Source organism: Dermacentor andersoni, chromosome 1, assembly GCF_023375885.2.
Source record: "Dermacentor andersoni chromosome 1, qqDerAnde1_hic_scaffold, whole genome shotgun sequence".
Taxonomy (NCBI): Eukaryota; Metazoa; Arthropoda; class Arachnida; order Ixodida; family Ixodidae; genus Dermacentor; species Dermacentor andersoni.
Genome location: NC_092814.1, coordinates 160,200,757 through 160,222,821, shown reverse-complemented (window position 1 = coordinate 160,222,821; position 22,065 = coordinate 160,200,757). Strand labels below are relative to the sequence as shown.

The 22,065-nt window shown below is 46.2% G+C and overlaps 1 long non-coding RNA gene across 1 annotated transcript in view; it reads left to right on the top strand.

Moving 5' to 3' along the window:
- Positions 1-21,365, top strand: part of LOC140215262 (uncharacterized) — a 167,258-nt gene extending 145,893 nt beyond the window's left edge. Inside the window, exon 2 of the long non-coding RNA XR_011892220.1 lies at positions 20,208-21,365. This is a non-coding gene — a long non-coding RNA (uncharacterized lncRNA). The remainder of the gene's footprint in view (positions 1-20,207) is intronic.
- The last annotated feature ends 700 nt before the right edge of the window (positions 21,366-22,065 follow it).

The window sequence follows — 22,065 nt, the reverse complement described above, 5'->3', positions numbered from 1 at the left end:
CTATTGCGCAACAAAAAACGACACGGACGTAAGAGAAGACGACACACCAAGCGCAATCGCGATATTGCGCTTGGTGTGTCGTCTTCTCTTACGTCCGTGTCGTTTTTTGTTGCGCAATATCATTTGACCATAGATCTCATAATCGTATTTTGCACCATGACCTGTTTATAGTGTCTTTCCTTGAATATCTTGGCTAACGTGAGCTGGGACACACGGTATTTAGCAACGTCACGCTGAAATGAAGCCAGACGCAGGTGGTCAGCGCAGCCAGTGGTGTTATTTCATTGTGATATAAGTTTAATTTGCGTTTAGAGCGGCGTAACATATCGCCACTCTTAAAATCAGCACTAAGAAACGTTCTTTTTCTTCTTCTTTTTTTACTTTGCTGTTTAATGCGGAGCGAACTGTCTGACGTACACGGACTCGAATCGTTGAACTGCAATGAAAGCAGCAATTTCAGGGCACAATGGAGGGCAGAATGAAGGACGCACGGCGGCTGGCGGCGGTGCGCACCGTTTCATTGTGCGGCTTCACTCGGCCGACATCAAAGCCAAGCAGCGAAACTCTGGATCTGTCTCAGATCACGCGTTGCTTCCGCTTCTGGTTTGCGATGCACGAAGAAAGAAAAAAAAAATGAACCCCGAATACGCATTCCTTTTCGGGGCTAAGCGGCTCGTGGTCGGTCTTGTTATTTTTGACGTCCGACACGGTGAAGTGGCTGTTGACGCCATGAAATGAGCGGCAGAGGTGCACATGAGCGGCAATTATGTGAACACGTGCGCAAGATCGCTTTCGTGCACCTTTGCTGAAATAAGTTGATTCGTCTAGGACGCCCAAGCGAACTAGGAAATGGTTGTTTTGGATAGAAAGCGTTATCATCCACTGAGGGTATCTTCAGAGTGGTTACACTTAAATATTTAAAGTAGCTCAACAATGCGGCCACAGAATCGACAAAGTTCACAGCGCCTTTCTTCTTAACCAACACCGTTCTAACCCACGTTACGTGCGCACTGGCGTTCGCATTGTGCGCCTTCTCGAGCTTTTACAGCGAAGCTGTTAGCCTCTAGTTGGCCGGGATTTTTCCGTGTCCGTCAGAAAAAAAGTGCATATCCCCTTTGGAATGGGGCATGCAACAAGCATATCAATATTCATTTCAATAAAGAAACGCACAAAACAAGCGTCAAAACCGCATGAAGGCTGATAAGGCGCCTGCGAACAATGCCAGGCACGTTCCTTCTCTCCACGTGTGTCTCCAGCTAAAGATTACGGTTCTATAAGCTGCTTCGGTGGGAAAGGGGCAATAGCAGCATACGAATCAGTGAGTGACGTAACTAAACTTCATATATAAAAGGGACACATGCCTAGCAACTCATCGAGTTCATTGCAAGACCGCCAACGGACGGACGGACGGATGCCAACAGTGCCAGTGTTTTCCGTGCATGTCGCAAGCTCCGATAACGGGCAAACGTGCATTCCTGGGACACAACGGGCCCTCCGGTGTTGTGCGGGCGAATGTAGCAACATCTATGCCAATTATCAAGGCGATAGGGTTATTGCTTTTAGCTTCCAATATTGCGCTGTTCTTAAGCATGCACGGACTTCACACATGCGGTTTTAAGCAGATTTAAAAATGAAGTTATAGGGATTTACGTGCCAAAACCACTTTCTGATTATGAGGCACGCTGTAGTAGGGGACTCCGGAAATTTAGACCAACTGGGGTTCATTAACGTGTACCTAAATCTAAGTACACGGGTGTTTTCGCATTTCGCCCCCATCGAAATGCCGCCGCCGTATAGCCACTAAGCAACCACAGCGGGTTCAAGCAGATTTGAATAAACTTCGGTTTTCTCGCTGAGAACACCGCACTTCAGTGTTCATCTGGTGATAAAGAACCCTGTCAAATGAAATTTCTGCTCCATTGGTCAACATGGCATTAGCCACAAACCTCTTTAATTTGAGGTTGGCCTTCGATTGACTAAACCTGTTGGGCTGCTGAGCACGAGGTCGCGGGATCGAATCCCGGCCACGGCGGCGCATTTCGATGGGGGCGAAATGCGAAGACACCCGTGTACTTAGATTTAGGTGCACGTTAAAGATCCCCAGGTGGTCGAAATTTCCGGAGTCCTCCACTACGGCGTGCCTCATAATCAGAAAGTGGTTTTGGCACGTAAAACCCCATAATATTTTTTTAAGACCGCTGTTGGTAGGCCGCGCAACGACTCCCGAAGAGCAGTGTGAATACGATAAGCGTCGAAGAGTGCAAAATCGTAATGCTCAAAAACGGTGTCGTGCTAAGACTAGGCAGAACACGAGTCGATTTCTTTCTTTCTTTCTTTCTTTCTTTCTTTCTTTCTTTCTTTCTTTCTTTCTTTCTTTCTTTCTCTCTTTCTTTCTTTCTTTCTTATAAAGCCCGCTCACACGCTGGAAAATGCGCAAAATTTGACTCGCTACGTGCTGTGTTCGTCTGCAAGCGGATAACATGAATGACATCGCGGTTGCTACGCCCTGCTTAGCACAGGAGAACAAGAACCTTGCGTGTGATTCTCACAATGACCTGATGCGTGTCGCTCGTGTCAGCCTTGCGCTTGCCAAATCTTCACGAAAGCTACTTGGAATTTGTATATTTATGGACCAAGGCTGGCCGTCGAGGCGACACCGCATGCTCTACTGTCTTCGACGTTCGTGGCTTATACGGTCGGCGTTTCGCGCCTGTTTTTATGCTCGATGTGTTTTCCTTTCCTAATTTCTAGGTTTTCGTAGTTTGTTATTTCTTCTTGTAATTTTGTGAGGTGGTGTGCGCGACCGGGCCGTTTCGTTATCCCTCCTCTGTCGCCCTCTGCCGTCCTGCTTCGTGTGCGAAGAAAAAACACGGAAATGGGCGATTGTCCCAGGAAACACAATTACCAGCACGCGCTCCGCTTCGCTGCTTCTCGGGCGGGTCACTTCGAGCTGTCTCTCTCGTACTCGCTCTTTTTTTTTTTCTTCTTTGCCCGAGCTCTAAAACACGAGCGCTCGAAATCAAGCACTGCGCATGGACCTACCCGCTTAAGGGGGGAAACGAAAAGAGTAAGAGAACCAACTTACCTGCTGATTGCTCCTTCCATTCTGGACAGAGCCGCTTTCCGCCGCAATTTTTTGTCCCTCGCATTTTTTTTCTATATTTCTCTTGCTGTTGTATGTTTCTCTTTGTCCTCAGACTTGCTTGTTCGAGAGCGCGAAGGTAAAAAAAAACGCATATATAGGAGAAGAAACATACAAGTTGCAGTGTTTCCAGAAACCCTCTGCTTTCTCGTCTTACACGAAGAAAAATGAACACAGGGGAGAGGATCCAGACAGCCCTCCGCGTCGGAGCTACATGTTAATATAAAAAAAATAAACAAAGAAAATCGTGAAAGGAGGCTAGCAAACTGCCGGTGCTCTTTCCGCATCGGCCGTAATTCACGTAGAAAGGGCCGTGCTGCAATAGGCGACTCTTAGGGAGCGAGGAGCGCGCCGTTCGCAATATTCTCGCTTCTTGAGGCTCCCGGAAGGTCTTACCGCTTAAGCATACTTTCTTCACGACGCCGGCTGCTGCACCGCAAGGTTTTCCAGTCGCCTGCGTTGCTATAACCAGTTTTAACAATGTTGCGCTACGGAAGCACCGCCGCCACTGAATGGCTGAGTTGCAGATCTTCCAAATATTTTGAATGTTTTGTAAAACAACCCTTCCATCTCTGTAATTATCCAGCTGCTCAGCTTGCTCAGTTTACCTTTCTTCTTTTCTCTTCATGGTGACTCTCTCAGATAGTTCGCGGTGAATTCTGAGCGCTTGTAGCTGCCTATGCAGAAGCTGCAATTTTATTTGTATTATATGAACAGTTTGATACCTTTGCATTTAGTGAGCTGTAGCTGAGGGAAAGGGCGACACTGGAGACAGAAAAAAGAACAACAACCCAGAAGTGAGAACAATGAGGTCAAACTTTATCCACAATTTAGAAGTTTCACTCAAGAACCAATGAAGTGCCGCGCCGATGTGGCTGACAGCTTACAAGGGTAAAAGTTTTCGAGCATCACTCTTTTACTAGTCATAATTTACAGAATGCATGGTAGTTAACTTTTACACAACTACTTCAGCTCGAACCAATTTATCTGAGGGTCAAAAGCTTGTTACAATCACTGCTGCACTTTTTTGGCAGGAACAACATTGAATTATTACTTATTCATGACATAGTTTTTGTTTGCAATGGGAGGAGCGTTTCTAGCGCTTCGATCAGATGATGAAAGGGTTTGCGTCCTCACAGCATCGCCACTCCCGCTATGGCAAAACAAACAGACAAATAAATTCTGGGCCCATGTGTGTACGCTAGAATGGTTCGCGAGAACAGACGCCGGTCAATCGCGCGATCACTAACATATTATTAGCAAAGGAAGCGGGCCAATGACGAAATGCTCTTTTGTCTGCGGTACATGAAAACTAAACACATGAAGAATTTTAGTAGTTTGCCGCGATTTGTTTTCGCATCCAGCACCACGAAACTTCACCTACTTTTTCAATCAGCACTGTCGCATGAAGAAATTTGAAACCATTCACTAAGTTGTTGCCGAGTTTTGGAGCCGTCGAGCATCGTCCTTTGTACCATTGACCAATCTGTGTGTTTTATCTGCTAGGGCGGCGCGGCTTCCGATCGAACACTGTAATGGTTGTCTCGTCGCCATCGTTAGCGAGATCGAAGGTTCTAGAGGTCTTACTATGAGCGTCGAAGTGGATATATATTGCGAAAGTCGCTGATAGACCACAAGAAGGTGAAGTGACACCTGACTAACCATCAGTGATTTTGATCTTCGAATCCGCCTCTTTCATGTTCCTGCTCTGGCCTCCGACGCACGCCGCTGGAAACGTTTTGGAAGGGTGCCGGGGATTTCGCCGGTTGATTTGTGTACCTGCGCCCATGTCGAGTGTACGTCGGTTGTGCGTTGTCGCCGCTTGCCGCGGCGACAACTCACAACGCAGTGCGTCTAAATCTAAGTACACGGGTGTTTTCGCATTTAGCCCCCATCGAAATGCGGCCGCCGTGGCCGGGATTCGACCCCGCGACCTCGTGCTCAGCAGCCTAACACCATAGCCACTGAGCAACCGCGGCGGGTGCGCCAGCAACATGTTTTTGAAGTGTCGCCCAAGTGTAACGCAGGGATTTATCGATCAATTTGACAGCCGTCAATGCAGGTCGGCAACTACGTGGTTCACGGTGCAGTCCGGACGAAGCCCTGACCCTTTTCTGTTTTAAAGTGGAGTTGCAGTCTTACGCTACGCAAGTTTTCGGCACCGCACCGACGTCGAGCTACCAGTAGAGTTTCAACGCGGTACACAGCACAAGTGTTCGCTGCAGTGAGCGTGCGTGCGCGCTTTTTTTTTTCGGGGTACTTTCCTTCGGTATCTGGCCGCACGGCCGCGCGCGCGTCCCTTCCAAAACGTTTCACGACTAATCCGCTAGGGCAGGGCGCATGCGCCGTTGCGCCAATCCACTTTTTTCACGGCGCGACGGCGTGAAGTGGTCGGTCCCTAGAATCCGGGATTTTGCCTCGCTTTTATTAATCAGGGCTCCGATGGACCGAATGAGAAAGCTGTTCGTTCGTAAGTGCTCTTGGCCATTATCCAGCATCTTTCCCTAACAAATCTATTCAGAGACTAATTCACCAATATGAAGGGACCGAAGACCAGCTACTCCAAGCAGTACGAGAAAAATGCTATGGGAAAGACTCGGTGGAATGCTATCAAGGCGACTACCAAGGAGAGAAGAACCCCACAACAGACCGGCCCATCACAAGGGAAGAAGTTGTCGAAGCCATACGAGCAACCACGAAGAACACGGCGGCAGGGGCGGACAAGATTCGCAACTCGCTAATACGAAACCTAAGTGAAGAAGCGGTAGACCAACTCACCATCTACCTCAACAAATTATGGGAAGACGGAACAGTCCCAGCGGAGTGGAAACACGCCGTGGTGGTCATGATTCCCAAGCCCGGCAAGAAACTACAAATTGAAAACCTCAGACCAATCTCGCTCACATCGTGCCTCGGCAAGCTGTTTGAGAAAATTGTGACCCGACGAATCCAAACGCACCTAGAAGACGGAGGGTGGTACCCCAACACCATGTTCGGCTTCCGGGCAAACCTATCCACCCAAGACATCCTGCTACAACTAAAAGAAGAGGTACTCGAACCAATGCCGAAAAACGGGGAGAACGTCGTCATGGCCATTGATATCAAAGGGGCCTTTGATAACGTATCCCACGCCGCCATTATGGAAGGACTCAGCACTACCAACTGCGGGAAGAAAGTACACGCCTAAGTCAGAAGCTTCCTCACAGATAGAACAGCGACTGTAGGCCTCGGAGACCTGCGGAGCGGCACCTTTCAAACGCCATGCAAGGGCACTCCGCAGGGCTCGGTAATTTCGCCGATACTTTTTAACATCGCCATGGTCAACCTTGCGAAGAAGCTCAACGAAGTCCAGGGCATCAGTCATGCCATATATGCAGACGACATAACCATCTGGACCACCGAAGGATCACTAGGGAACAAGCAAGAAGCGCTGCAGAAAGCCGCCGCTTGCATCGAGGAATATACGCAGCAAAGAGGCCTCAGATGCTCCACGGAGAAGTCTGAGCTCCTCAGAGTGGGAAGGCACCCAACAGATGCCGCACTCGAAGTAAAAATCGAAGGCCAGAACATTCCGGAACAGAAAATGATCAGGATCCTCGGCATGTGGCTGCAGGGCAGCCGGAGGTGCAGCCACGCCCTCTGCTTGCTGAGTAGAGCAGCTGGACAAGTGGGCCGCATGATCAGCAGAGTTGCGCACAAGAGATACGGCATGAGAGAGGAAGATACCCTCAGGCTGGTCAACAGCCTGGTGGTCAGCCGGGTCACATACTCCCTGCCGTACCATGTAACCATCAAAGCCGAAAGAGAACAAGCCGAAGCAATCCTTTGGAAGGCATACAAAACAGCCCTTCATCTCCCAAGAAACACATCCAATGACAAGCTGATGCAACTGGGAATCAGCAATACGTTTGAAGAACTAAAAGAATGCCAGCTCAAGGCACAAGCGCGAAGGCTCAATAACACAACAACAGGAAGGGCGCTCCTGACAAAGTTGGGTTGGGAAATAGAGAAACCGCAACCTGTCAACAACCTGTCCCCCGCAATATGGACCCCAATCTCCATACCAGCAGGCGACAGGCTAGGGCAGAATTCTACGAAAGAACGATGGGGCAGAGAGACAACACATTCTACACAGATGCTTCCCTCTATCCAAAAGAACACAGGAAACACGCAGTAGCGGTAGTAGCTAATAATAAAAGCAAACTAATCACGAGTCTCACGGCAGCGGTATCAGACATAACCGAAGCAGAGGAAATAGCTGTTGCACTGGCAGCAGAGGAAGGATACAGGATAGGAAAATCCCTCAACATCCTAACAGACTCACAAGAGGCGTGCCGAAACTATATCAGGGGTAGAATAAGCAGCACGGCACTCAAGATCCTTAGTAGAGCACCGCTCTATGAAGGACAACCTACACACAACATAATCTGGATACCAAGCCACGCAGGGATTCAGGGCAATGAAGGGGCGGACAGCTTAGCTCGAGGCTTCACCATCCGAGCGGGCACCTCAGTCCCCCCGGGAGAGCCTCAGATTACTTGCGGGGACAGTTATTCAGAGCTGCTAAACCTATATAGGGGGCGAAGATTCCAATACCCCCCACCACACAAAGCGTTGACGAAGGAGGAAGCCGCAGGATGGCGTAGACTGCAGACGGGTTCCTTTCCAAATCTTTACGTACTAAGCAGGATGTTCCCCACACAATATTGCGGCGTATGCCCGTGGTGCGGAGCAAGGCCAACACTATATCACATCACATGGGAATGCGAGAGAAACAAGACATTCCACAAACATACAACACCAAGCGCGGAGCAATGGGAGAGCCGGCTCACCAGCTGCGAGCTAGGGGTCCAAAGGGCCCTCATAGCACACGCAAGCGAGGTGGCCCGACTCAGTGGTGCCCTGGACTAGGGGCCCACCCAAGGCTGAAGAGGACCCAAAGTTTTCAAGAATGAAGACTTCGTCCTCAACTCGCTAATATCTTAAAGAACCAATAAAGTTTTCCATTCCAATCCATTCCCTAACAATATGCTAAGCATCAGAATTGGCTCAAACTTGTTCCTACGATCAATTCTAGCGTAAGAGTTTTTTGTGAATACAGACCCTGGCTCGTTACAAACAACGGGAAACCAGCTTTGTGTTCATTGGAAACAAATTGCTCTAGGCCTTAGTGTTTATTGAAGCGAAAGAAAATATCAAGAATTGTCATCTTAGAGTGGTCAAAACTGGTCCTTTTCACTTGAGGACATCGAAAAGATGGCATAAATATACTCCTCAGTTCGCGAAGCCTACTTAAAAAAACGGACTATGCGGATCCCACGTGTATGCGGTAATTGGTGTTAAGCCGGCTGGGTGTGGCATACACACACCGATACCTTCACAACATTGGACAAGCACGGGACCCTGAATGTAGTGTCTGTCACACTCTCGAGACAATGGTTCACGTACTTTGCGTGTGCCCTCAATATGCGGCCGAACGAAGAACACTCAAATCTACTGTTGACAGCTTGGACTCCCGCTCCTTTTCAGAAGGAAAGCTTTTGGGCGCATGGAGGAGTGTTGACTGTGCCCAACGTGCCATAAAATCACTTTTGAACTTTTTTAATGAGACTGGTTTAGACGATCGCCTCTAGAAGCTGTGAGACGTGCAGTCAGTGCGAAATGTGTTTGCGCAATAACTTTTTGTGACAAGATTACTTTTTGTATGGACAAGATTACTCTTACGTGTATTGCGTCTACAATGCGCATCCGCATATTGGACAACGTGTATATAGTATCTCATTGTACCATAACATAATCACCCGCCACCTACCTTTCACTGTATTTCCCACTTCCCCTTTCCCCAGTGAGGAGTAGCAGCCTAGAGACACGCTCTCCAGGCTAACCTCCCCTCCTTTCTCTTCATTAATATCTACTACTACTACTACTGGTGTTAAGCGAAGCTTTCTTTTATGTTTGCGCCAATATTAAAGGAAATGCTATTCAAATCGAAGGTTAATCAGGCAAATACAGTGCAATGTTTATGCAAAGGTAATGCAACGACGCAAATGTTTTACTGTAGGGGCAGCGCTCATTACATCATCATCATCATCATCATCATCATCATCATCATCATCATCATCATCATCATCCTTCGTCCACTGCAGGACGAAGGCCTCTCCCTGCGATCTTCAATTACCGCTGTCCTGCGCCAACCGATTCCAACTAGCACCCGCAAATTTCCTAATTTCGTCGCACCACCTAGTCTTCTGCCTTCCTCGACTGCGCTTTCCTTCTCTTCATACCCATTATGTCACCCTAACGGTCCAACGGTTATCTAATCTACGCATTACATGACCTGCCCAGCGCCATTTTTTCTCTTAATGTCCATTAGAATGTCGCTCATTACGATGCGGCACAAATGCAGATTAAATGGTTTAAGAGGAGTTACAACACACGTGTCTGTTACACTTTTGTGCTGTACATATCTAGCACTCACAAGATAAGTTTCTTTACGTTACGCATCGTCAAAAATGTCAGCTTGAAACTAAAGCACCATTTCATGCGGTGGCACAAGCGTCACGTCAAGAGTGCAGGTGACGCACCGAACGAAGTCGTGCCTCGCATTTTTTCGACTCTGCTCTCCTTGTTATTGGCCTTGTTGTGATTTACTTGGCACAATAGGGATAAGCGGTGCGTGCTTCAAGAAATACGAGGCGTGACGAGAAGTGTTCAACGTCTCGATCCGTCTGGCGAACCCATGGTGAATCGCTTCGCCGGTTCTCGGCGTGGGCAGTGTTGACTCACTAGCACGACATCTGACAAGATGCACATTGAAGATGCCTATTACGAATATCGGTGACCACCGGTTCTGCGGCTTTGCTTGGTCCCCTGTGGATACTAATGGCGTCATCTTGTGGCTTTTGTCGTGCCCCGGGTGCATACTGAACGAAGCGCACAGCGAGGAAGTCTTTGGTGACCTTTTTCCTTTGCCACAGACTGAATTAAAGGGCGAGGATGCGCGGCGTCCACCACCCCACACTTCACTCGAACAACGCACGCGTCGCCCGCACCGCAGGTAAGGTCGGCCTCAATTTCGGGTGGTAGCGGTAACTTCACGGGGCCCACAGCGAGCTGCTGTAGCAGGCTTTCTTTTTTTTTCGTAAATTACTACGCAGGCACAGTTCTACGAACTCACATTTCTCTTGACACATTCGCTGGAAGACAGCAATCGGCCGTGGATCCGCGCTCTACGCCGCCGACAGTACGAGGATGTCGTGAGCGTGACGGCTCTATAGACATTGAACGAGTGGATGGACACGTCTCAGTTACGTCTCAGATAGGATAGGCATAACAGGCAAGGAGTAGGTAATAGCTTGATGAAATAAGCCATGTTTACTCTCATCAGAGGAGTCATGCATCCCCATTTCATGCCTGTTGCGCATCTGAACACATGCAAGGTGCGATTAATACGTTCCTCAACTGACCATATGTGAACATTCCATGAAAATGGTCTGCAAATTATTATTTATAGAAAACGACGGCTCTTGATAACAGGAACAGTAATCTGGTCATTAGTGAGTTGAACATCGTTAATACGACTTCTGCAGAAGGGCAAAACAGCGGACTTAGCCGAAATATCAACGCCACTCTCCATTAATAAACGTGTCATAATATCATATCCGCCTGCTTCAACCTAAGGGTTGATCTTCAGGACATTAATCGTACCATACCATACCATCAATATCTTCCTGAGCCATTCCTTATACTTCAGTACAGTTCATGCCCGAAACCCCCAGAGAAATGTCATCCGCATAAATAGAAATAATAACGTGTTGTTCGGATAGTCGCTTCATTATGGCAGCAAACGGCATCAGAGAACACGATGTACAAGCAAGGAAACCGAGAGGATGGCAATGCGCCTTGTGATCCTCTCGGTCTTGTTGCATGTCGCTCATTTTCTCTGTTGCCGCTTGCAGAAGTATCAGCTTTTGAAAAATGGCAACAGATTGCGTAGTTCGTGCAGAATGACGTCAAAAGTATCGAATTTAGAATACTTTCTTCCGGCACGCCCTGTTTCAATTCATAGGGTGTGCTGCGTCCAAACGGTGGTGCTCTAATTCGGTTTTAAAATAATGGCTTTTTTTGTTGTTGCTTGTAGTCTTTTGAGGTGCCGGCGATAGAACTGTGAATCTTCGGAGCTTGCAATCGGGTGTCCAAGATTACTAAGGTTAGGCTGTTGTCCAAAGTGTCGAACAGCGACAAAGAGATGTGACAAGGTAGTGATCTGCTGTATTTGTCTGTACAATGCTGGTTTGTGGAAAAACACGCACCTGATGTATATATATATATATATATATATATATATATATATATATATATATATATATATATATATATTGATCAAATTCTAAAATGAAAAGACAGAGAGAGTGAAAGAGAGAGAGAGAAGATGTTTGTGGCGTAAGATTTTGTTTATACATAATACCGTTAACAAGAGGAGGGAAATGGAAGTGTGTAGACAGCATTTAAAGGAGAAACAAATTAAAGGCGTTCCATTCTGTGTGATCATATGACAGTGATAATAACAAAAGAATTAAGCTGGCCTCGACTGGTCGGGGTGCGATACACCAGTAGACAGCCGAAAACAAAGACGTCATTTACTGCAACACCGCACACATAACAATAATAATAAATGAATGTGCCTCCTTTGCGCTCTAACGACGCCCTCACCCTCCTCGGAACAGAAAATACTCTTTCACTCAGAGCTCAGGCTTCATGAATACTTACGTGGAGTGTACTAGATAATACTTTCTAGTACACACTAATTCAAGTATTTCTGGCTTGAGTTTCCATCAATGACCTGCTAGAAGTGGTTATCCCCCTTGATGCCCGATTTATGTAAACGCGAACAAAAAGTTTTAATCTTTGTGGTTTACTTGGTTTATATGCCGCTGATTCACGGCAGTGGGCATTTCGTCCATAAACACCCGTGTACTTAGATTTAGGTGCACGTTAAAGAACCCCAGGTGGTCTCAATTTCCGGAGTCCCCCACTACGGCGTGCCTCATAATTAGAAAGTGGTTTTGGCACGTAAAGCCCTATAATTTAAAATTCGTCCATCTTTGGTGAATGCTGAGAATTTATAAATGCGGGCACGTGCATGTGCATAAAGACTGTCTAGTTTTTGTCTTCTGAAACGCTTTTTATCTTGAGAAAACTTCGAATTTCGGTCTTCCTAGTTCAAGTGCTGATGGAAATGGAGGAAGGGCTTCTTGTGTTGTTTTTTTTTCCTTGGTACACATGAACAGTCTGTTCTTTTAAGTTAGGTTGTTTGCATCTCTGCCGCATGTCTTTTGCCAGTGGCCAGTGCGCCCTCACTGCCATCCTGACGCCCGCTATCGGAACTGGTTTCACGAGGCCCCTCCTCTTCACCGCCAGGAATGTTTTCATGAACGATGACAGCCTGCCGCTCTGCTTTGGAGCAGCAGCAGTGTCTTTTTCCTCTCATTCAGCATGCTATTTCATAAAATAATTCTGCAATTCCTCAATCGGAGTATTCACCCACTCACTCTCAGGCATACGCTTGGCACTGCAGAACCTCAAATTTCTCAATGCAGAATGTCTGCATCAACTTTACCTTTTCTAGCGCCAAGAGGCACGCGTTCGGAGCCACCACACTTGTTGCCTTCCTCATCCTCACGGCTGGCGTGGATTATTGGAAACCTCGTGTTTTGAAGTCTGTACGCACAGTTCTCGTCATCGCCATTGCTGAGATGCCTGTCATCACTGTCACATTCCGGTGGAAGACGTGTCTTCGGCAGGCTAGATCTATTAAAAAATGTGTAATTATGTGCATCCATTTTATGAAATGATCACGTCACCTTCAAGTCTTTCTCCAAGCCATGCATCCACGCTCAAAAACAAACGGAGGATGGGAGCGGGACCCACAGCCACACTGAGTGCTTCGATGTTGAGGAATACATGAAATTTAAGATTCAAAGCAACGCCGCCGTCACAAGAACAGGTGTATATGGTGCACTTGCTCACCTGCTTTCACCAGCGTTGCACTGTGGAGTTTTTATTGTATTCGTCCGTTTATAAGGCGGTCCATTGTCACCTAGCCATGCGAGTATAATCGAAGGCGCGAATGGCGAATGTCGCGAATTCGCGACTTAGAGGAAATCCGCGCATTCCATGGCTAAAGCTACATTCTGGAGAGTTTATAGTGGTGAGAATGAATGTTCACCCGCACGAGAACAACAATCCGCTTTATTTTGCAACCAATCTCATTTCCTATATCAGCAGAGAACAACGAGAAAAACGTGAAATTGAATGTGCTCGAATACAGCATAGTTGTCTCTATGCGCTAGCTTCTCATTCAGGTTATTTCCCAGAAGTGACGATCGAAAAGTTTTACTGAATAATTTTCTATGGAGAAAACACAAAGACGAAAACCAGCTCGTAATTTCTGTGCGTTAACGTGGAGTCGACGATATTTTGCAATGTCGCGAACTCGTGACACCGGGCAGTAAGGGGTTAAATGCTCACCTTTGCATGAGTCTCTGCTCCACAATAGTTGCAGTATATTTGTATGCACCTTAAATTTGGTACAGAATATGCGAAAATTTCAAATATGAAATTCTCGAATGGGATGGATTGATACTTCTGAATGAATTCTGGGGCTACGTGCCAAAAGCACGATTTGATTATGAGCCACGTGCTAGTGGGGGACTCTGGATCAATTTTTACCACCAGGGGATCTTTAACGTGCCCCCAATGCGCGGGACATGGGTGCTCTTGCATTCTGCCCCCATCGAAATGCCGCGACCGTGGCCGTAATTTGACCCCGCGACTTTGTGCTTAGCAGCGCAACACCAAAACCGCTGAGCCAGCGCAGCGGGTCACCGATACTTCTTTCTAAATTCGAAAATTTTTGATATTTGCAAGCGCCTAGAATATTAAGAAACAATTCGAAGTGTGAACTTAGAACAGAATGCGTTGCGTCGTAGTCTCGAAATTCGCGCGCAAGTCGATGGGGAGGTCTAGTCAGCTGGAGCCTGTCCCGCCACCTATCGCGCATACCAGAAACTGAGGGCGAAAAAGCCTTTGTTGTACGGACTAGTGCGTTTGTACGCACGTTATGAGGACGGCTGGCCGATCTTGAAGAGGGCCGGAAGTAGATAAATAAAGAATGGGCGCTTCTGCGCCTTACTCACGTGTCGTCTGATGGTTGCTGGGCTTTAAGAAAGCCTTCATGACCTAATTATACTGGCATCACAAGCTTTTTTTCTTGGAAAAAGGAATTAAGGGATTCAGATGCGTCTCAACTTGGAAGGTGGCGCAACGGCGCCTTTCGTGGAGAGGTAATACAAACGAGGCCCTTTGCCTGGGCCGATCTTCTGCTATTGTTTGGGACTTTTAATATTTGAGTCACAGAAGATTTAACACTAGAAGACATGCGCTGTCAGGGTTTTCTTTCATGACATTTGCTTGTGGGCTGTCAATCTCAAAATTCCGAGGAGTGACTTTGTAAAGGATGCAAGACAGGGTATGAGCAACTTCAGAGATAGAAGAACTTTAGTGCCGTATATAATATATACGGCAATTTTCGCCTACGGGACGCGAACGCTGGCTACGACGCCGACAATGGATTCTCTGCGACATGGGGCCCTTAACGCTACTGCATTAATACAAACAACGTTGCTTTCCTAGCATGAAAATACGCTTAGTTTGCACATTATCCCTAAATATATTGTGCTTCTCGACGTTCATGTTAGCAGAACTAGGTTCTGAGGAACGCGCTTGAGCGCGTGCTGTTAACATGGCGATGACAACTACCCGAGCTTTGTACAGGTTAAATACCCCATTTTCGCCCTTCATCTACTTCAAAGCCACCGTGAACGTATACTGATTCGTCCGAAATACGTGACAGTACGGAAGCAATTTGTTCAGACACGCTTGAACGAGCTCAGCCGTTCCGATATTTACGCCTTTTTTCCAGTGTCGATATGTCTTATTCACCTGCTGTGTTCTAAATATGAACACAAAATTTATTCCATTTGGTTTTGGTAAATTAGCTCTCTGACATGCTAGCGCACGTCTACCATTCGAATAGATTTGGTGTCATCACTGAAGCTGCAGCGTTTAAAGACATTCAAGTAGGTTTTGCAGATAGTAAAAAAAATTCAGTTTTGTGAGCACTATGATGGCTATGATGACCACTGTATTTTGAAGCACAATCACAATGTGGATGGCTATCAATGTGAAGGCAACCGTTGGTTCGTCATGCTCACGGCGTCTATGCGTCGTACAGCGAGGTTCGGTGGCTTAGATGTACCTTTTCAATATTAAACTGTGTTCTAGAATGCTATTTTTCAAGCAACGTTTCTAACTTATAAGTGGGTAAAACATCGCTAAATGCTAAAAGCGCTCGTCCTTGTGTTGCTCCTCTTCTTTGTCCCTGTTTGTTTGGGCAGAAAAAGTTTTCTCAAAAATGAATCTGTTCCAACTAGGCCGACTCGTAGTTATCCTAAATGCTCGTTCAAGTCACTAAAAAGTCACTGATTCCGAAATAGAAAGCTTTACAGTAAACAGACAAAAATTTCACTGAAGCTAGCGAGAAAAGCACTCAAATTGCAACACTGATTAATTACCGGTAAATTATAAAAAGCAAATCTGATGTTGTGTTTTCAAAGATGGTTAGATTATATGGCCCCAACACATACGGGATGATGAAAGGGATGGTAGATTGAACTTCTTTTGTACTGCCCAGCGACAGCTTTCTTAGCAGGCTTGCAAGGCACGTCCCGCAGGCGCCTCGCTTCGCAAAGTACGGCAACCCTTCACTGCTTAGCGTGGCCGGCCGAACGTCATCTGCTACAACACGTGGCGGCGACGCCTGAAAGACAATTCTAGATGCCCAAGCAGGGGATATGCAATGAAGAAATCGTACCTATGTGGGCGCAATTCTGTGTGAAAACTTGGCATCAGCTGTTGTTTTGTGGGATTCGTCAGTGTGAAGCTGGCAGTACCTGCTTTCCGAACTGTGTGTGTGTGTGTGTAGGGAGGGGGGCGGCAATGGCCTAATTTTACCGCTTTTCCCTTTCACTTCTGACTGGGCGGGAGGGACATGCCTCCACCTGAACTGGTAGATAAAGCTATGACAAGCATGTTGTAACGCACGTACAGGTAAATATAAATACATCTCACTCGATGACCACGAGCACTCGCTGTCACAACGCTGGCGTGATGAAGAGTGCCGGCAGCGAGAAGCGGACGCTTCGTGCTGCCTCAGTTTCACCGCGAAAACACCTTTCACGACCAAATAAATGAAATCAGTCTTAAAAGTGTTGGGAACCTCACGTGCCCTATTGAGGCTCAATTGCACTATTGACAGACCAAGTAGCCCGAATCAATGCCTAGATCAATAATAGAAAGGCTGCTGCAGACTTGCACATGTGGGGAAATTTAACAGCTGTTAAGAGTAGACCCTGTGTGCTATATAAATACCATTGATGAGTGCCCTGCAGAACCAATGTGGCCGAGACTCCGCGTGCAGCTGGTGGAGATACCAGACCCCCATTATCAGGCCTTCGAGTGACCTACTCGAGTGATCTTCGTTGGGACTCCAGGTGCCGTATACCCGGGTTCCAAAAGTGTGTGTGGGCGGGCAAATGACTTACTTCACCCCCAGTTCCGAGAGGGGGGGCAAGTGCCCCATCTGCCCCCCCCCCTCCCATAGGTACACTTATGTAAAAAAATACAATAACAATAAGTAAAAAAATATTCCATGAAAAGGTCAAAGGCAAGCACGTGAAAGTTATTAATAAAAAGAAAAAAAAAAGAGAATTGTCCCGCAAGTGTTATATAAGCAGCGCAATAGAATAGAGGGCAAAATATGGCAAGCACTTAACGTGATTGACATCAATGTCCTGCTATGCAATTATTAGAAAATTAAGTCACTCGTTACCTAATTGTCTAAACTACCGACAAGTCCAGGTTGGAATGCAACGCGTGGTGTGCTTCTTGTTCGGGAAGAAATATTCACAAAATACTGGATATAAATTTTTTTAATGCGAGCTTATGAAACACGAGTTCCCAAAGCATTGGAGTTTCTCCGCGATGTGCAAAAATTGAGTGTTTCTGGTATGACGGGGATGTAAAAAATATCCACTGTATACTAGGCAACCATCCAAACGTGCATGCAATGAACCTATCCTAAGATGACAATATTGGTCTTGCAAGTAGTGTTAACGCGTACTAACGATTTAATACCAAAAGAAAGGCAGGATACAGCACAATGAGTAATATTTCGTGCCCTTTTGTGTAGAAGTTTATACCGATGGTTGTTTAATTTCAATTCTGTCAGTTCTGTAGAGGGAAAGGCTCCGCGCCCAGTGCTCGATCTGCCGAACAGAAACACGACTCACCACCTATGTACTAACTTTGCAAGCATAAATGTCTTTAGTTAGTACTTACAGGTTATTTAAGTGTGCCAAACGGGAGCAAAATCGACATTTGCAGACATTATACGTATTAGCCTCTATTGGTCTGCATGAATCACCCTGTCTCATCACCATAAACCACACTGGCTACTATAATTTACGAGGACTACTTATGGCCCTTAAATTGTTGGTAATCTATTACCATCTATAATAAAAACAAAGAATCGCTTGCGACTTGCACTTTCTTCAGATTACTTTGTCAGACCTCTGAAAATTCCATAACTTTACAGAATATTGATTGACGCTTTGCCCTCCCAACGTTGGTACCTCAACCTAGTCGCCAAGAGTTCATTTAATAATTGTGGATAACACCACGTGATCTAACTTTACAGGGTCCCCTGTCGATGCGTTTTTTTTACACTTATGCTGCATTTGTGTTCTTGATGCCTTGTGAGAGATGTGGCCTCATTAAAACAGCACACTTATTACTGTTGCTTGTCTGGCCTCTGTTGCCACTGCTTTTTGTATAGGTGGCACGAACCTACTCAAACGAATGGACCGTTTTTGTTCTCGACTCCTCCAATATATGCTGATGGAAAATAAGATAATTGTTATTATTATAGATAAATAAAAAAATTATGTGGTTTTACGTGCCAAAACCACTTTCTGATTATGAGGCATGCCGTAGTGGAGGACTCCGGAAATTTTGACCACCTGGGGTTCTTTAACGTGCGTCTAAATCTAAGCACACGGGTGTTTTCACATTTCGCCCCCATCGAAATGCGGCCGCCGTGGCCGGGATTCGATCCCGCGACCTCGTGCTCAGATAGATAAATCAGTTCAGCGGAAATTCGCAAAGTGTATGAATTAAGTGTTTAGGAAAGGAACGTTGGTGTTTGTCTGAAAGTAGCACAAACTTCCATAGGCAACCCATTCGGGTGGCCTTTGAATGCTAATGCTTTTGCGGTGGTGACAGAGGCAATACCTCGAGCAGAAATTATTCTTTTTGAAATGCGAAGCATTTCTTGGCGAACATTTGCCCCTTTGACAGTATCTAGCCGGTTACGTCTGGGTGCTCTCATGGTCGCTTCGTTAAATTGGTATGAACCAAAATTGGCATAGTATGACAAGAGTGTATGAAGAACATAAATGAGAGGTCATGACATGAATGTCATGACATGCGTATTATGTAGGTCATGAAACAGCCGCCTACTTATTGGTGCTCTTATTATCGTTTGGTTAACTTGGTGTGTACAAAAATTGGCATAGTATGACAATAATGTATGAAGAACATAAACGACAGGTCATGACATGAATGTCATGACATGCGTGTCATGTAGGTCATGAAACAGCCGCCTACGTCTTGGTGCTCTAATGGTCGTTTCGTTAAATTGGTAGGTGCCCCGCACACCGTTTCGCATAACATCGATTCCCATAATGCATATGCTGGCTTTTTTATTTTCCAGCTGCGAGGCTTTCTGTCTGAGGAAGCCGTACGGTACTATTTTGTAACTTCGTGCTACTTGCTAGTGAATGCTAACTTTCTCTTTAACTGTAACACAGGTCTGTGTAAATGGGCTGATAAAACTATTCCAGGCAGCTGTATCATTTTTGTGCATTTTATTGGCTAATTTATTTTCCCCCTGGGAAACAATCACGTTGGCCATCAGACACAGGCTTACTTGCATACAGTGAATACCGGAACTCAGAAACACGAGGATCTAGATGCTCAGAAACTTTCCAGGACGATTTCGGCACAATCGGTCAGAAGGGGTTTTTTTTTTATTTTTTTGACACGAAACTCTGTCTATGCTCAGTTGTGCCCCATTTTCCGGTCTTACTCTGCGCGCTTCGGAGGGCGCATCAGTCATCCGTAGTGTTTGTTCAGAGTGTTTGAAGCCTGATTCATCCAAATCATTCTTCCTGATCACGTGCTACTACAGTTGCCACTCGATTATTTTCCTTCCTTGCGACCCTACGTTTCATTTCTCCATGGTGTCTTGCGTTGCTCACTGCGCTGAACTTTCTTATTTCGCTTTCTTTCTGATATTTTTATGGTAAATTGGCACCATGAGTCATGCACACAGTCGCATATATCTGGCGCTGATCATCAACCATCTCGTCGTTGTCTTCGTGAATTCCCTGACGCTTTCTGCGGGTAAATGACCATGTTCAATAGAAGCAATGTGAAGCACGGACCACTACATTTGTTGATCTGGAGGGAAAACGCAGATAAGTCTTCGGCAACCAAACTTTCGTCATAAGTTCTCATAAGGGTGAGTGCGGTAGGGATTTCGCTTAAGCCCGGACAGAGGAACTTCCAGGTATATTAGAAAGGCTTCGCCCTGCCGTGGACTTACGTATAGGCTGCTGCTGCTGCTCGTGATGACAACGATGGTCTTTAAATAGCTTTTGTTGCAGTGTCGATCGTACATACCACAAGCGGAACGCAAAATTAACATGCAGTTAGACGGATTACTATGTTAAGTTGTCGCATGTTCTCCACTTTGTTATTTTCCCAGAACGCTCAAGTAACATAAATTTCAGTGTTTCACCACTGGCTATTGAAAGAGCAAACAAACGTAGTGGCCGGCTTTTTCCGTTCGCACATTTATATATCCTCTATTTTCTTTTTTCAGATACCAGTACGGTGTATCTTCCGGCCCGCCAAGGCTCAGGTGGCCGTGCTACTGGTAACGGCAATGGAGTTTTTTACGACCGTAGTTCAGGGTCAAGTAGAGGAACAACCTGGAAGAGCCAGAAAATGGTCCCCAAGTTCTCAAGCAACCCGCATGTTGCGGCCTCCGAGCAGACGAAACTGGAAACAATTGTGCAGACACCGTTATCATCGCCTAATTTGAATTTATCGGGGGCACGTCGCGCACAGGACGGCTTAAGAGGAGCAAATCGCCACTCGCAAAAATCCCAGAGTCTTGTCGCAGTTGCTGGAGTGCCCTACTACCCTCTAGCCGTGGGCTTTCACAGGGTTTATACGATCCCGTACCCGTGGGCATATTACGCTGTCTATCCCTCATGGAGACCTCCGGCGACCCCGGCGACCCCTGTGGTCAATGTACCTGTCGTTGTGCACGTTCACCCCCACGTTGTACCAGTTCAAGTGACTACATTTATCTCGAACACGGGTGGTGGCGTGGGCTTTGCACTTGGTGACGGCTCAGGAGTAGCAGGTTCAAACAATCCGACCAATGACGATGGCATTGACGCTGGCTTTGTGCCTACCTACGGCTGTGGCACAGCCAAGGCTGCTAACTGCCGAAGCTGAGAAATAACTAAAAGCTGTGATCGCATGTGCGTTTTCTGGCAGAACATTTTATTTAAAAGTTAATATATGCCTTTTTCATGAAACCAATCAGCATTCAACTAGACACTTAATTAAGCATACGGAGGTTGATGAAGATAGAGGTGTTGCGCTGGACACGGAAGCAACTTCGCTGTGACACATACAGCTGTTACAGCAATTTTTTCCGTGCAATACGATTGTGATTCGTTTAATGAATGAGAGTGGGCATAACTACGCTAGATGATTTGATGTTATCTCTCTTTCCTTTAGCAGGATTGTTTATCTAAGTCACCAATCTCTACTCACCCCTCGTCGCATCGTAGCCGCAATAATCCTGAGGGTTTGTGACATGTACTAGCGACTGAACACGCCCACAGCTGTAGCAAAAATACTGCTAAGCAATATACTGATGTATCATCCTTGTGTGGTCTGTCCCGTTCCGCTACCATCGGGCCACTATACTTACAAGTTTCACAATAAATAGTTTGTTCGCATACTTCTCTTCTTTCTTCCACTCGTAACTTCCTGCCACCGCAAGCACTTGACGACATTCGTTGGGTTCCAGTTTGTTAAATGCTTGTGAACACAACAGCATTGCGTCAGGGTATGAGAAATGTGATTTATTTTATTTTTGTCGTGCCTTTTCCTAATGGTAAGTAAGTGCCCCGCGATGGGTGTCGAACTTCTAAATATTTGAACTGTTTCACTTCATCTGTCATAATGATTCAATAAGAAATTTAACGTGGTGAAAGCAGGCGACACACTGTATTTGTTACCAACATTTCGAAGCCATAACATTAACTATACTAAATCTACAAGTGTTGTAAAAACTAGCCGCCGTGGGGAACTTTGATAGATTATCTACATGACGTAGAATGTTAGTGCACAAAGTACAATATCAAGCAACTCATTCTTTGACATTAGTTGTTGCGTTTTGTTGCATGTTAGTTTTTGACAACCATTCTAAGTTAATTTCTTTGGTGCGGCTTCCTATTACACATCGGCCCAGCATGTTACAGTCGCTGCGAAGGTGAGTACACCTGCGATTTTTTTCTTCTAATATGAATGCACGGTGTCGCGGGCTCGATTCCTGCCCGCCAAAGCCACGCTCCGATAGGGTACCGTGGATAAATGCTTGTGTGCTAATATTCTCGTGCAGGTTAAGGTAACCTGTTATCGCGTTTTATCTTGAGCCC